We start from the raw sequence: 17,726 nt of genomic DNA on the forward strand, positions 1-17,726 counted from the left end.
GAAAAAAAATCCTCCATCTGCTCATACTGGTCTACCAGTACTGTGCATGCAACCTCTGTATTTGCAGCAGTTATACCCTGAATCTGCTTTTAAGCGGTAATGCGCTTTTTCCATTTAATTGATTATTCCCATGTTTCCCTGAGAGATGACCCTGCCTATAATCGATTAAATAAATTGAGGCCTCTAATCTCCCTGCTAAAAGAATCCTTTCTAAATGTATATAACCTTGAGAAAATTCTGTGAGTTGAGTCTCTGATAAGCTACAAAGGCCAGCTTTCTAGTAGTTCATTCCAACCAAACACATCACATAGGGTGTCAAATTATATAAGGTGTCGAGAACACAATAGGATATACTAGCAATTTATTTATATGTGAAGACAGAAACCTTAATCCCCCAGATAATATTGGAATTAATGAAAAATTGTTTTGAAGCTAGCGGTGCAGTTTGTTCACAAGGGGTACCATGTGTATACAGACAACTACTATACTAGTGTACCACTATTCAAATCACTGCATGCTGCAAATATAGGACCTGTGGCACTGTAAGAAAAAGCAAAGTAGAATTCCCACAACTCCTGGTGTCCAGACAAGTGGAAAGGGGGGCATCATACATGCTTGCAAGTGACTCACTGCTTATAGTCAAGTGGCATGACAAAAAGGATGTCTACATGCTCTCAACTGTGCACTCTTACACCTCACTAGTGGTAAGGAAGAAAGGGGCTATCAAAGGCAAGAGAAAATCTGTCTGCATCAAAGACTACAACCAATTTATGTGGGAGCAGACCTGTCTGACCAGGTGCTTTAGCCATACCTGGTGAAGCGAAAGACAAGGCCCTGGTACAAAAACATAGCGATCTACCTTATTCAGATTGCTACCTATAATGCCCACATACTCGACAAGAAGTCCCAGGGAACGCTCATTTTCCTGCAGTTTCAGGAGGAGGTTGTTAAGAACTGCTTTCTGCACCCCATCCCTGCCACTGTAGTCGATAAATACCATCAAAAATTCCCCATATGCCCATCTCAACCAGGCCTTTGTAATTACATAGAATCATAGAATGGTAGAGTTGGAAGCGACCTCCAGGGTCATCAGGTCCAACCCCCTGCCCAATGCAGGATTCACTTAATCATCCCAGACAGATATTTGTCCAGCCTTAGTTTGAACACTTCCATTGAAGAACTCCCCACCTCCCGTGGTAACCTGTTCCACTCATTGATCACCCTCATTGTCAGAAAGATTTTTCTAATATCTAATCTGTGTCTCCTCCCTTTCAGTTTCATTAAATTGCTTCTAGTCTTTCCTTATACAAATGAGAATAGGGCTGATCCCTCTGCACTGTGACAGCCCTTCAGATATTCGTAGACTGATATTAAGTCTCCTCTCAGCCTTCTTTTTTGAAAGCTAAACATTCCCAGATCCTTTAACCGTTCCTCATAGGATATGATTTGCAGACCGCTCATCATCTGGGTAACTCTTCTCGGAACTTGCTCCAGTCTGTCTGTCTCTTTTTTAAAGTGGGGTGCCCAGAACTGGACACAGTATTCCAGATGAGGTCTGACTAAGGAAGAGTAGAGGGGGATAATTACCTCATGTGATCTAGATTCAATGCTTCTCTTAATACATCCCAGAATTGTGTTTGCCTTTTTGGCTGCTGCATCACATTGTTGTTCAGTCTATGATCTATTAGTATACCTAAGTCTTTTTCACATGTGCTGCTGCTTAGCCCAATTCCTCCCATTCTCTATGTGTTTTTTTATTATTCTTGCCCAGATGTAGGACTTTGCATTTCTCCTTAAAATTTTCAATGGTTTTACATTAATTTTATTTAAGAATTACGTAATGTCATAAAAGGTGGAGGTGTTCTCTTTAGGGAGTCAATTAATTCATTTTTTTCTGCACAAATGTGCATTTGGGCCTGGAATTTATTCAGTTGTGCCCTGAAAGCCAATGGGTGTTCCCTCCATTACAGGCTTAGCCATGTGCTCAGTAAGGTAAAAAAAAAAACTTGGGGTGCATCTCCCAGTTTACCCTGCTTGAAACAAAGAAAACTGTCATGAAAGTGACATATTTATAAAAAAAAAAAAGGCATTTTATTTTTTTTTCACCTGCTTTAAATTAATTCTTACAAAAAAAACTGTGGGATCAGAATGCTCAGTACAAACCTAGATAAATAATGATAATAATCATAATAAACTTTATTTGTATAGCGCCAACATATTCCGCAGCGCTTACATAGACAGGGGGGAATACAGAAAGACAAAATACAAACATTACAGAACCACGGTTACATATAGTAATCAGTTGATGGAAACAATAGGGGTGAGGGTCCTGCTCCAACGAGCTTACATTCTACGAATGGCGGGGTGATACAGAAGGTAAAGGGGCTGGAGATGTGCACGGTATGGCGAGGTGTGAGCGATGTTATACACATAGATAATGGTCAGACATTTAGCCGTGTGACGGCAGAAACGGTGTGACTGCAGGAGCGGTTTATGATGGCTAGTAGGGATTGCAGTCACTAGGGCAGAGAGCATGTTATCAGGCGGAGAACAGAGGGGTTTGTTTAGGGAATGCGGTATGCCTCCCTGAAGAGGTGCGTTTTTAGAGCACGCCTGAAGTTCTGCGAGTCCTGGATTGCTCGGGTAGCCTTTGGTAGTGCGTTCCAGAGGACAGGTCTAAATGGGCTAAAGGGTCTATTTTTCAACATGGGGTCATTTGTGGGGGGCTTTTTTTTAAATTTCACATCTTAATGGCTCTACAAGTGAGCAATGGGGCCTGGAATTTATTCAGTTGTGTTCTGAAACCCAAAAGGTGTTCCCTCCAATATAGACCTATCCATGTGTCCAGCAAGCACATTTGGGGCTTCAATGGGGGTATTGCTGTGTATGTTTTAGATAAAAATTGCAAACAATATGTTAGCTTTCTCCCTCATGACAGAATATACTGGTGTCATTCTGTCAGGAGAACTAGGAAATAGACATGTAGGCATTTATGCTAAGACAGTATAAAAGTTTTATTTTCCATTGTGAAGACAGAAGCTCTTTAGACAGGTGAAGGTGATGCCCTACCAGACAGTCCAATTCCTGGAGAAGGTTCTCTGTCTTTGTGCCGTTGAAAGTGGGTTTCCCCGGCTGCGATTATACAAGTCAAGATGATGCAGCTTCCCAGTGATGTGATGTAAGTTGTAACCTTTAAAGGGGTTGTCCCGTGAGAGCAAGTGGGGTGTTAAGCACTTCTGTATGGCCATATTAATGCACTTGGTAATATACATCGTACATTAAATATTGGCCATACAGAAGTTATACACTTACCCCTCTGGCGTCCCCGTCTCCATGGCGCCGACTAAAGCTGCCTTCTGCCGGGATTAGACGCGCTTGCGCTGTCTGCTCTCTTCTGTCCGGCTCCGGCGTGCTCGCGCTGCAGAGGTCTTCTGCGCATGGAGGGGTAAGTGTATAACTTCTGTATGGCCAATATTTAATGCACGATATATATTACAAAGTGCATTAATATGGCCATACAGAAGTGCTTAACACCACTTGCTCTCACGGGACAACCCCTTTAAGCCTCTTTCACACAGGCTACAAAATCATCGCTACAAAATGCATGTATGTGAAGCTCATGGTTCCCGATGGGTTCTTTCAGGCTACAAAACATCTCTTATGCGAAAGAACCCATTGGAAATCATAGGCTTCACATACATACATTTTGAAGCGAGATTTTGTAGCCCGTGTGAAAGAGGCCTTATGTTTAGATAATGTGATGTCAGTTGCAACCTTTAGCCTTTGCATATAGATATTTTCATTTTATATAGATATAATAATTTACAGAAGAAAGGCAATTATTTATCACTATGCTCGATTATCACTTAATTTGAATAAACTATTTTTGTTAAACCTTCCATATTGTTTTACTCACTTTAAAGCTGTATCTTGCTCCCTGTAGAAAAACAGCACCCCAATTTAAAAAATACATCAACAAATTGGAGCAAGTTAAGAGAAGAGAAGCCAGGATGTTTAGCGGTCAGCAAACCAAGTTGTATAAAGGAACGGTTGAAGAATCTGGGAATGTTTAGCTTGCAAAAAAGAAGGCTGAGAGGAGACTTAATAGCCGTCTGAACAAATATCTGAAGGGCTGTCACAGTGCAGAGGGATCAGCCCCTATTCACATTTGCACAAGGGAAGACTATAAGCAATGGGATGAAACTGAAAGGGAGGAGACACAGATTAGATATTAGATAAAACTTTCTGACAGTGAGGGTGATCAATGAGTGGAACAGATTGCTGCAAGAGGTGGTGAGTTCTACTTCAATGGAAGTCTTCAAACAGAGGCTGGATAGACATTTGTCTGGGATGATTTAGTGATCCTGCATTGAGCAGGGGGCTGAATCAGATGACCCTCGAGGTCGCTTCCAACTCTATGATTCTATATTAAAAAGGACATTTCACGTAAAGAAAATAAATTAGTGGCATTAGCAGCCAATCTAGAGGCTGCATAGGTTGCAGATTCATCAGATGCAAATAGGGAGCTTAGTTAGGTATTGGAAGGCTTCACATGCAGCTTCTTCAGGCAACTTTACCAGACAATGCTTTCTTGAGCTGGGGAATCAAGCTGACAAATTGTTAGCCCATATGATTAAGCACTCTCTCTTCCCCCACAGTTCTTCAGATGAAAGCCTACACCAGACAATAAGGAAATTCTGATGTGTTTTTTAGATTTCTATAAGATTTTATAGCAATCTACCTCTAACTGAGGCAGAGATTGACTCTTATTTAGGCTTAATTTAAGTTCTGTCTTTAACCTCAACCTTCAAGAATTTAGTTGATGCCCCTATTACCCTGGATAAAATATTGAAAGCTATGGGGGATCTTGCTAATGGCGCCCTATGAAGCATACATGTTACCGGCCTCTTTTTATTATGCTAATATCATAATCCTTTTGAAACACTGGAAAAACCCTCTGGACTCTGGGTGGTGCAGACCCATTTTCTCATTAAATTATGGCTATAAGATATTGCTAAAATGCTGGCTACTTGTTTGAACTCTGTCATTACCTCTATTGTCTATACTGATCAATCTCCTTTCATCTCAGGCAGGTCCACAATCAATATCCATCGGCTGCAGGTGCTGGTACAGTTGGGGTACACTATGGCACCATACTGAGCTTTGGCCTTGCTGGACGCAGCTTAGGCATTTGATTCGGTAGAACAGCAGTTTCTTCTGAGTGTCCTTAGCGGTTTGGTTTCAGTGAGACTTTCTCTTCATTGGCAATCCTCTTGTTTCTCACTGCATAGGGGCACCTGTTAAGGGTGTCCTTTATCCCCGTTCCTCTTTGCTATTTTTATAGAGTTTCTAGCCCCCAAAATAAGACAGACAATTCTCAGGATATTAAAGTATTTCCTATGGCCAAATATGTCATGTCCTCATGATTCTCTCCCCCATGTGATCATGAAAATTAATGAGTTTGGAACCCATTCTGAGCTACAAATAAACTGGAATAAATCAGTGCATGTCTCTCTCCTCTCAGCCACAGAAGGGAATCCTCTAATGAATGGGCTCCAAGTAGTAGATAAGTTTAAATATTTGGAAATAGTGATCACCAGGGACCCTCAGTTGAAATAGGATTGCAATATTTGCAATTTGGAAGTCTTTCTTTTACTGTCGCTGGCTGCTCAAAATCATTGTCATGCCTAAATTCCTACACATATTAGAACATGTCTCTAGAGATGAGCGAACGTACTCGGTAAGGCCGATTTCGCAATCGAGCACCGCGATTTTCGAGTACTTCACTACTCGGGTGAAAAGTACTCGGGGGCGCTGTGAGGCGTGGCGTGGCGGAGTGGGGGGTAGCAGAGCGGAACAGGTGGGAGCTCTCTCTCTCTCTCTCCCCCCCACTCCCCTCTGCAACCCCCCCCCCCCCCGCTCACCCACAGCGCCCCCGAGTACTTTTCACCCGAGTAGTGAAGTACTCGAAAATCGCGGTGCTCGATTGCGAAATCGGCCTTACCGAGTACGTTCGCTCATCTCTACATGTCTCTAATCCGATAACTCTGTCCTTTTTTTCATCCCTTATTTGGGGACCCTCCAGTCACAGGCTTAAATTTACAACACCCTGAAGATATGGGGGGTCTGGTGTTACCAGATCTACACTACTGACTTGCTTCCTACTGTGAATGTCTTTTGGCTACTTATATGGGCTGGCATTCTCTTTGGTCTGTTCTTGAAAACACAACCCTAGCTCCTTGCTCTTTATTACCTATACTTAAAGTGGCACAAAAAGTGTGGATATCTACCAAGACGTAGGCTTTCAAGATTTTGTAGTGAATATGCCCCTGTGGCATAGTCCCTGTTTGCACCACCTATGGGCAATAGACTGTGCCTCTTTCTGCGAATCATACGATGTCCTTAACTTGATAAATCTTTATCCAAAGGGAATTAGGTCCTCTTTTTCAGAGCTAATCAATGCATTCCAAGATCGGAGTTTTATGGATTTTTACAATTGAGACATGTCCTTAACAGTTATTTCCTCTTATCAGGATTACCTTTAACTAGATATCCATTTATAGGTATTCTTAATTCCCTAGGTCTTCACCATTAAGTGTCATATATATATATATATATATATATATATATATATACCTACTTCCTAACTAACTTAGCTTTTGCCCCTCTTCCAGTACATGCCTGCTGTCACAATAGGATACCTTCTATCACTGATGAGAGTTGGATGGAGGTTCTGAAGTCGCATACAATGGTTTTCCCTGCAGCTAATAAGACCCCTTTAAAGAACTTATTGTCAGGAATACCAGGGGTCGGTTCCCCATTGATGAGACACTGCTGTCATATTGAAGCCATCCATTTTTAAAACCTAGGCAACCCCTTTTTAATGAGACCCTCCCATACACACACAAAACTGTATTAATCAGTGAATGGTATAAAGGACCCCTGTCCACGGGCGTTTTTACATTGCGTTTCCCGCGGCGACAATCTGGCCGCGGGAAACACAATGCACGCTTTCGACAGCGTTGCTCTGGAAAGCGCAGCCCTCCCCCCCATCCACTAGCGGCGAATCATAGCAGTTCTCCGCTCACGGCCGGCAATTTGCAGCATGCTGGGAATTTACGCGATTCTCCGCGGTCAGCCTATCTGCAGGCTCCTGCTCCCGTCCATGGACAGGCAGCCCAAGAGGCCATGCGATGCACAAAAAGACTAGGTCTCTCTATTAGGTGTGTCCACCCGGTAGTCCTCTATATGCATTGTATGCCCATTTGCTAGTTCATAGCAGCTGAATGCAAGTAAATACCAAAGTAAAATTACAGATTGAAAATCCAACAAGCCATTTACTGATTGTAGCTGGGGGAGTTCAAAGTGAGAGTGTCCCTTAAAATCTGATAGCGGGAGGTGCAGCCAGCAGATCACTTAGTGCTGCTACACTTGGCTCCTGCACATTTGCGTTTTTCCCACGTGTTTTTTTCACGCGATTTTTCAGTGCTGATTTAACGCAAAAGTCAAATAGGACTTCTTATTTTAGAGCAAAATCACGTGAAAAAAAACGCACAACAAAAACGGAAGCCTACCTGATCTACCAGCTGCATCTCCCGCCATCAGGTTTAAACTTTTGGTGGGAGATGAGAACACCAGCAACACTAGTGGTACCCATTAAATGTCTCAAGTGCCAGAACACACCATGAGGTGTGAAGCTGGTGTTGTGATTCCGTAAAGAATATACTTGCGCCATATGCATATGATCCACAACATGCAAAGCTCATGTGGACTTTGGGATTAATATACAAATGATAATGATAAAATAAAAAAGGGCATTACTTCTGCTAGCCTCTGTTTTTTTAGTTCAGATTTCAAGCTGCCTGGAAATACTGAATTTCACAACAATTTTCTAACTGAAGCATATAATGCGGTTTCCATTTCATCGCTGCTGTGCTTCTTGGGTCATGAGGTTTAACATGTAACCTGCACTATGAAGTGATCTTCTGTGGGTGAACGAGGATTGCAGGACGCCCGGCGGAGCTCCAGAGAGTATCAGGAGGACCCGTACCACGCCTGCTAGGTAAGTATTCCATTTTTTTCCAGGAAGTGCAGCTAGGGCTTATTTTAGGGGTAGAGCTGTACCTTCTCACAATCAAATTGCACGATTTCGTCACTGACAGGAGTGAAGCGATGTGCGATGTGCATTACTGATGCTACAAAATCGCGGGAACACAGCTGTGATATTGTTACGATTTTGTAGTGCTGTTGCCCGTGTGAAAGGGCAGCAGAAATATCGGCACTCATCCTACTCCCTCTTCCACTGCTGTAGCTGCCTCTTCCTCCATCTCCCTACCTGTTTATGCAGTAGCCTCTAGTTTTGTTTAGGGGCAGCTACATGCCAATTTCAGGCATCTCCTCTGCAATTGATGATCAAGCTGCAGACTTCAGTGCCAGAAGTAGAAGTTGGGCCTCCGCCATCACCACTACCTTCACCGACATTGACCCCGTATCTCAGTGTCACAGGTCAGCAACCAGCCTTCCTTGGGAACGTAAAAACAAATACCACCCCCAAACCATTCACGAGCACAGAGCCTGAACGCAAGCATTGCACAGCTGTTTGCAATGGAAATGCTGCTCTACAGGTTAGTGGACACAGACCCCTTCAGCAACATGACACTCCGTGCTAACCCACAGTACCTAATGGCCAGCCGTCATTTCTTTGCCCAAAAAGCGGTCCCTGCTCTGCACCGCCACGTTAGTAATAACATGTCCCTGACATTGAAGAACGCTGTCAGTGGCAGGGTGCACCTGAGCACGGACACTTTGTCTAGCAAGCATGGCCAGGGACATTACATATCCTTAAAAGTATACCGGATCAATATCCTGCCACAGTGGCATGAAGCCAAAAGTGGTGTTTTTGGTACCCCCAAAAGTTTTGGACATTCATCCTTGTCTGTCCCCTCCTCCTGCTCTTCTTCCACCTCTTTATACCACCTTTCAATACCCTCCACATCAGCACAGATATCAGTACGTGACAAAATCCAACCTCCATACAGCGGTGAATGTGGTAAACGCTAAAATGCTGTACTTAAACTCATATGTCTAGGGGAGCGCAGCCACACGACTGAAGAGCTGTTGATGAATCTGCAGGCCCAGGCTGACATGTGGCTGACCACACACAATCTGAAGCCATGCAAGGTTGTGTGTGACAATGGGGCCAACCTGCTGGCAGCCCTTCACCTCAGCAATATCACACACGTACCTTACCTGGCCCATGCAGTTTTCTTAAACAATTATGTAGGGGCCTGAAAAAAGGCACTACATAGCACTGTTTAGTTATGGGGACCGGTAATTAATCTGAGTCATTTTATACAAGGGATGCAGGTAACCTAGCAACCAGTTAGGACATTTATTAGCCAGCTGCACAAGATAGAAAAAATGCATAGAGACTCAGATAAAGCAGGTAGCCTAGCAACCAGATAGGCTGTGATTGGCTGCAGACAAGCTGGTCAGGTGACAGACATTATAAATACCCGGTCACAGGAGCCAGTTGGTGAGTGAGCCAGTGAGTGAGATGCACCAGGCAAAGCAAGTGCCAGAGAGAGAGAGCACCAGAAAAAGAAGCTCCTGACAGGAGAAAAGAAAGTGCCAGGCAGGAGAGAGAAGTGAAAAGAGACAGAGTTCAGCCGTGACAAAGAGAGAAAGAGAGAAACAAGAGAAAAATCTGAGACACCGTGAGTAACTGAGGAGGAGCGATAGCTGTGACAGTGAATAGAGGGAAATAAAAGATGTTAATATGAAGAGAGGGAGATAAAGAAATAAAGAGATGTAAATACAAAGAAGTATAGAGAAAAGAAATCCAGAGTAAGGCCTTATGCACATGGCCGTGACGGGCTCCGCAAGCGGAATACCGCAGCGGACCCCGTCACACCGCCCCCCCCCCCCCGGAGACCCTATATTTACCTCCGGATCTGCCGCCCGACGTCCCGCATGGCGCTCCGGCGCGCACGCGCAGTAGAGCGCATGACGTGCCGGCAGTGTCATGTGACGAGCCCGCTGCGTCATACGACCCGGCAGGCGGGGAAGCATTTTCACGCTATCTTCCGCTGTGCTACACAGCGGAAGATAGCGTGACGGACGGCTTCTATTAAGTGCAATGGAAGCCATCCGCGGGTACGCCCCGTGGCAAATAGAACATGCCGCGAGTGAGTACGGAAGAATTCACAGGGCGGAATTCCACGGTGGAATTCCGCACCATGAGCATTGCGATATTAGGTTCAATAGAACCTAATATTGCGGGGCAACGCCACGGAAAATCCGCCCGTGGGAATTAGCCCTAAGCTCGCAGTATATAGATGAGTTAGACACAGGTGTCTACATTGTTGCAATTTAACACTGAATGTGATAAAGAAAACTACCTCATCTTACTGCCTTAGGGCTCATGTCCACGGGCAAAATATGATTTAGGATCCGCAGCGGATCTCCCGCACGCGGATCCGCATCCCATAGGGATGCATTGACCACCCGCGGGTAGATAAATACCCGCGGATCGTCAATAAAAGGGATTTTAAAAAAAATGGAGCATGAAAAAATCTGGACCATGCTCCATTTTCGTGCGGGTCTCCCGCGGGGTCGGCTCCCGCGGGCTTCTATTGAAGCCTATGGAAGCCGTCCGGATCCGTGGGAGACCTAAAATAGGAATTTCAAGGATTTACTCACCCGCAGCGGGCCGCGAAGCTCTTCTCTTCCTCACGGCCGCATCTCCCTTGCTTCGGCTCGGCGGATGTGCCCGGCGCATGCGCGCGGCACGTCGACGACGTGCCGGCGACGTGCCGCCGGCGTGTGGAATTCATCCGCCGGCCGAAAAAGAAGATCCGGCCGTGAGGAAGAGCAGAGCTTCGCCGCCCGCTACGGATAGGTAAATTCTTATTTATTCTTATTTTCAGCGCTCACGTCCGCGGGGCAGGAGGGACCCGCTGCAGATTCTACATGTAGAATCCGTAGCGGGCCCGATTTTCCCCGTGGACATGAGGCCTTAGGCCTAATTCCCACGGGCGGAAATCTGCGGCGTTCACCTGCAGCTATTGAACCTAATAGCGCAATGCTCATGGTGTGGAATTCCACCGTGGAATTTCGCCCCGTGAAAGCACCTGTAATCACCCGCGGCTATAGATGAGCGATTATACTCGCTAAAGGCAATTGCTCGAGCGAGCATTGCCTTTAGCGAGTATCTCCCCCGCTTGAGACTGCAGGTTCAGGTGTCGGCAGCGGACACGGAGCTGCGGGGAAGAGCAGGCGGAACGGAGGGGAGATCTCTCTCTCCCTCTCTCCCCCCCCCCCCCAGCTCCCTCCTGCTGACAGCCGCTACTCACCGCTCCCTGCGCCGGCACCTGAACCTGCAGTCTCGAGCAGGGAGATACTCGCTAAAGGCAATGCTCGCTCGAGCAATTGCCTTTAGCGAGTATACTCGCTCATCTCTACCCACGGCATGTTCTATTTGCAGTCAATGGAAGTCGTCCTTCACGCTATCTTCTGCTGAAGCACAGCAGAAGATAGCGTAAAAACGCTTCCCCGTCCACCGACGCCCACATCATATGACGCGGCCGACGTGACATGTGATGCTGTGGGCGTGTCATATGACGCTGCCGGCGCGTGACATCACACTGCTGGCGCGTCATGTGCTGTACTGCGCATGCGCGCCAACATCGGGATGCGGGACGTCAAGCAGCGGATCCGGAGGTGACTATGGGGTCTCTGGGGGAGGGGGAGAGCGCCGTGACGGACTCTACTGCGGAATTCTGCTTGCGGAGCCCGTCACGGCCGTGGGCAATAGGCCTTATTTAAGAATACCTATTTTACAACAAATTAAGCAAAATATCTGACTCTCTGTATTATTCTACACTTGAGCACTTACAACTACAAATGGTGCCCAAGGGCACTAGCGTCCGAACAAAACAAATCACAATTAATTGCCAGCCACAAAGAATAATAATAAAATTAGCACTCACCATAGCACTTTGTGGCACCACGATAGTGCTTTGGGCTGGCACGACAGCCATTTGTGGCGACACAACAATTACCTAAGTTTATATCTAGTACTGCAAAAGGGCAGGAAATTGTGCTTACACTTTCAGTGTTCACACCCAAGCCCCTCTCATCTGGAGGAGGTGCAGTGAAAGTTCGGGCTATCACCCAACCATCTCATCTGTGACTTGTCTACATGGTGGAATTCCACGTCGCATATGTTACTAAGGCTAAGCCAGCAGCGATCGCAAAGTACCAGATTGTGTATGCCATTAGATTGGTAACTTGATGCCTGTGAAGTGGCTGCAGATCAAAGACTTGTGTGCCATTTTCACCTGCTTTGAGGAAGCAACCAAAATGGTTAGTCGTAATGACGCACTGATCGGTATGACCATTCCTGTTGTCTGCCTGCTCCGGGAGAAGATGCTACAGCGTCTCAGGGACAACGAGGTGTGCTTTCTACTCTTCAACCGTGCATTGATTACCGGGAACTAAATAAGATTACTATTAAGAATCTCTATCCTCTCCCGTTAATCCCAGAACTGCTGAAGAGGCTTTAGGCAGCTAAGGTCTTTACTAGACTGGACTTCAGAGGGGCATATAATCTGATATGGATCCACCACAGAGGTGAACGGAAGACAGCTTGTGGAACAAGATATAGACACTTCCAATCTCGAGTGATGCCGTTCAGTCTCTGCAATGCTCCTGCTATCTTCCAGTGTTTTATCAATGATGTATTTCGAGACCTGTTAAATCAATTCGTAATGGCATAGCTCAATGACATCCTCATCTTCTCTGACAATTTGGAGGAACATCGCAAGCACATTCGTGTGGTCTTGGAACGACTCCAAAAGAATACCCTCTATATCAAATTAGAGAAGTGTGAGTTTGAACAGACCCAAATGTAATTCCTGGGATATCTTCTCAGACGGCTTAAGTATGGACCCCAGCAAGATTAAAGCCATTCTGGATTGTCCCATTCCAAGAAATTTGAAGGAAGTATGGCACTTGATTGGTTCTGTGAACTTCTACAGAAGATTTAGCAAGAACTTCTCAAAAGTCATCTCTCCTATCACCCTAAACTAAAGACTCTGTTTACTTCAGCACAGTGCTGATCCACCCAAGACCAGAATTGCCTTTCGTTGTGGAGATGGGTGCCTCCAACTCCGCTGTGGGAGTTATCCTATCACGAGTCGGAGATAAGATGCAACTACATCCATGTGCATTTCTGTCCTACACCTTATCACTCACTGAGAAAAACTATGATGTTGGGAAAAAGGAACTTCTGGCCATTAAAGTGTCTTTCACCGAATGGAGGCACTTCTTGGAAGGAGCCCATCATACAGTCCTTACTGAGCAAGAGGTCATCTGTGAGACAACCACAATGGGCCCATTTCTTCTCAGATTTAATTTTGTTGTGTCCTACCACCTCGGTTCCCGAAATGGCAAGGCAGATGCATTGTCCAGGATATTTTCAGAGCCTGAAGAGAAGTCAAATAGAGACCGCATCATTCTGCCCCCAAAGAATTTTTTAGGTATCCTGCATTCTGAGGACCTCCTAACAAAACTTAAGGGAGGCTATGAAAATGACCCTTTCCTTAGTCGTCCTTCTAAGGATGAGAAGCTCTCTTTCAATAATGGACTTTGAGGTGAGAACAGCAACTATATGTGGCCAAGGCTGGTTGATTCAAAATCCTCAAACTGGTCCACGATTCTAAGCTGGCCGGTCACCTTGGGGACACAAAAACACTGCAACTCCTGCTTTGTTCCTTCTGGTGGCCCGACTGCAGGAAGGACGTGAAGAGATATGTCACCTCTTGCGATATATGTGCCTAGAATAAGACACCACGTACCCTTTCCCAAACCTGGGCAATGATTCTTCGGCCCCTTTCAGTGAGGGTCAGCCAGGTGGCTTTCCACTTGAAGCTCCCTTGCAGCCTAAAGATCCACCCAGTCTTTCATGTGTCCCTACTGAAGCCTTTTCCAGAGAATACCTTCCTGGGAAGGCAGCAACCGCCTCCCTCTCCAGTGAACGTTTAGAGGCATGACAAGTTCATAATATAAAAAATCTTGGACTCCCAAAGGCACCGAGGAAGACTCCAGTACCTGGTGCAGTGGCAGGGATATGGGCCGGAGCAGAACTCTTGGGAACCAGGTGAAAATATACATGCTCCAAGGCTCACAGGGGAATTCCACCATAGTTACCTAGGAATGCCAGTCACTGGGATGTCCTGATGTCCTGCAAGTAGGGGGCTACTGTTAGGACTCGAACGGGGAATCTCCTGTACTACAAGTAGTAGCCCTTCTCACTGAGCTATCCCACCTTTGGACAAGTTCCTCTGCATGACTCTAGCCTTGTTCTATGTTCCCTGCTAATCTAGTCCCTGCCTCGTGGTCCTGACCCAGCCTTTGTTTCCTGATTATAAACGTAGAATGAGGAACAGCATACCGAGTGTTTTCATAAAAGCAGCTTGCATCCATGAGGATGCTTCTTTATTCAACTCCAGACAGTACATGCAGCAAAACATTTCAACCCCAACCAGCGTCTTTGTCAAGCTAAGGCTCAATGAGCCCACACCCACAATAAATGTATGAAGACCCTGGTTGGGATTGAAATGTTGCTGCATGTACTGTCTGGAGTTGAATAAAGAAGCGTCCTCATGGATGCCAGCTGCTTTTATGAAAACACTCAGTATGCTACTCATCATTCTACATTTATGACCAATATACTGGACTTTAGAGTCAGGTGTGGCCTATGAGCTTTGCATGATTATCTACACCTCCCACTGACAGTGTTTTTTTTCGGAAGTGCTGTTGCAACATATTTACCTTGTTTCCTTATTAGGCTCATTAAAAAAGCCCAACGCTGCGACTGCACCAGTGTGTGATTTATTATCCTCCATTGCCTTTATCAAGCTGTATCTCCTAACATGCTCCTATCATGCAAACTGTGACTACTTTCTGACAACTCCTGGCTGCCATCTGACTACGCTTTCTGCCTCATCCATTTGTGCTGCAAACGTGACTATTTGCTGGTGACTTCCAGCTTCCTCCTGACTACTCTCCGGTCCCGCGTGGCTTCTTCACCCGCGGCTCCTACCCACTGCCGGTAGGACGCTACAATACAAGTGCTTTTATGCTGCATTGCTTGAGAAGGACCATTGCATAGCCCACATCAGATCATTACTGGGTGGCTGTTACGGCACTCTGCCCCCCGAGCGCCAGTTGGGGTGCCCTGATCTCCCCCACCCCCACTGTCCCTGCCTACTTGTCTCGGCCCTGGCTAACCCCAGGCGGACAACTGGACGGCGGTCCCTGCCCTGGCTAGGGACCTGGCGACTGACAAGCAGGAAACTACCTAATGGGGGGAACAGAGTGCCAACAGAGGAGGCAGATGAATCAGACCAACAAAACTTACAAGGCTGGAGATGGGACTCACAGGCAAACTGGCAGGGTGCTGGATAGCAACTTGTACTGACTGGGCCAGACTAGATTAGAGGCAAACAGGACCAACACAAACAGACAGAGTAATAGGGGACCAGAGGGAGCTGACCGACAACTAGGGACTGGCTGAGGCGAACCGCAGACAGACTGGCTAGGTGCATGCAGAACCAATAACTGGCAATGAGCTCACTTCACTGCCAGTCTTTTAACCACAAGGTTCCGCCCAGGGGCGGAGAGTGGGAGGAGGCAACTCCGCCCCCTGCTGTATAAGAAGAACGGAGGAGGGCGGGCGGCACCCTACGGGCGGACACGCCCATGCCGCCGCCCACAGCTGCTGGGATAACCTCGACACAGGGCTCCAGGCCGCCGGAGCCGACGCCGGAGCGACGCGCCACGCTGTATGGTAACATTACCCCCCCTCTGACGGGGGACCTCCGGGCCCCCGGAAACTCGACCAGGCTTATCCAAAAAACGGCTGTGAAAACGCTGTACCAACCCGAGAATGTGACCCTCCCGAGCGGTCACCATGGACTGATCCTCAGGTCCATGACTTCGGTAGCCTGTGGCTGCCCCATTTCCTTCAGGGGCTCTCCTTTCTACATCATCTTCAGGACCAACCGTTGACATATCGTCGTGTTTCAGGTCGTCTTCCGAGTCAATGCCCGAACGTTCACCACTATCTCTTGTCCCATCCTCGCTCCCAATGACGCTGTCTTCAAAATATGAGGCAACTCCAATTTTAAAATCACTGTCATCTGAGCTATCATACTCCAAAAAACTCTTCCGGGGCCCCAAATATTGTAAGGTTCCTGTACCCCGGCGAGAATCCGGGATCTCCTGAGCCTCGTGTTCGACTTCATCACAGACCAGGGTGGGCGGCGGGGGACCGGAGGTGGGCATCACCGAAGAGACAACAGGTTTCGACAACGACTTATGGGACCCCCTGCGACCCCTCCTTTTGCGATTTCCAGAGGACCGGTACCCCTTCTGTCCCACCCTGTACGGCTCAAATACCGACAGACTCTCCTCACAACGCAACTGCCTACGAGACCCCACCCCTTTCTTCCGTCCCCTATGCAGGGCATCGGTGGCGACATCAGCCGCAGGGCGGGCGGACGGGGTTTGAAGGTAAGTGAGACCTCGGGGACTGAGTGCGGTATCGACTGGGCAGGGAGGAAGGGAAGCGTGATGGCTATGGCAGGATGGCCCCCACTGGGTTAGCTCCCCAGTGGCCCAATCGAATTGGGGGTTGTGCAACGCCAGCCACGGCATCCCTAGTATCATGTCTACCGACATTTTCTCCATTACCAGGAACGATAGACCTTCCGAATGGCGACCCCCCACAGTGAGTTGTAACACTGGGGTCCTCCATCGTACCAAGCCCGAAGCAAGAGGAGTAGCATCAATGCTAGCAAAACGAATTGGCGTCTTTAGCGCCACAAATTCAGCCCTCAGGGGCTCAACGAGACGCATGCTTATCAGGTTAGCAGCTGCTCCGGAATCAATAAACGCCTGCCCTAGGCGGGAGAAGTTCCGGAATCTAACCTGACAGGGTATCAGAAGTCTAGGACGTACCTGAGGTCCTAGGCGACCCTCCCTGCAATCGCCTAGGACTGGAAGTCTTTCTGCCGATTCAGACTGTGGACGCTGAGGCCTCCGGGGGCAGGTTATCACCCGATGTCCAGCTTTCCCGCAGTAGAGACAGAGATGATGTAATAACCGAATCCGGCGTCGCTCCTCGGGGTCCAGCAGGTCCAGTTCCATAGGTTCGGGAACAGAAACTGGTACGGGCGGGGAGGGGACAGGACAAATGACCTCCCTGACTCTATGGGTCGGTCTATCTTGCTTCCCAGCCCTGAGCCTCCTATCTGCCTTCACTGCTAACTCCATAGCCTCCTTTAAGGACCCGGGAACGGGATGGGAGATCAACAGTTCTTTGACCGCGTCCGAGAGACCTTGCATAAAAACGTCTTTCAGGGCGCTATCGTTCCATGCAGTATCACCCGCATAGCGTCTGAAACTGGAGCAATAATCCTCCACACAAAGCGACCCCTGATGCAGCGCCAGCAACCGTGAAACCGCCAACCCCACTCTGTCCGGTTCATCGAAGATGCCCCCGAGTTCCTGAAAAAAGGAGTCCACCGAATGCAGGGAGGGGGAACCCTCGGGAATGGAAAAGGCCCAAGTCTGGGCAGAGCCCCGCAGCAGGGACATTATGAGCCCGACCCTCTGGACCTCCGAGCCGGAAGAGCGGGGACGCATCCGAAAAAACAGGC

The sequence above is a fragment of the Eleutherodactylus coqui genome, chromosome 6, assembly GCF_035609145.1.
Source record: "Eleutherodactylus coqui strain aEleCoq1 chromosome 6, aEleCoq1.hap1, whole genome shotgun sequence".
Lineage (NCBI taxonomy): Eukaryota > Metazoa > Chordata > Amphibia > Anura > Eleutherodactylidae > Eleutherodactylus > Eleutherodactylus coqui.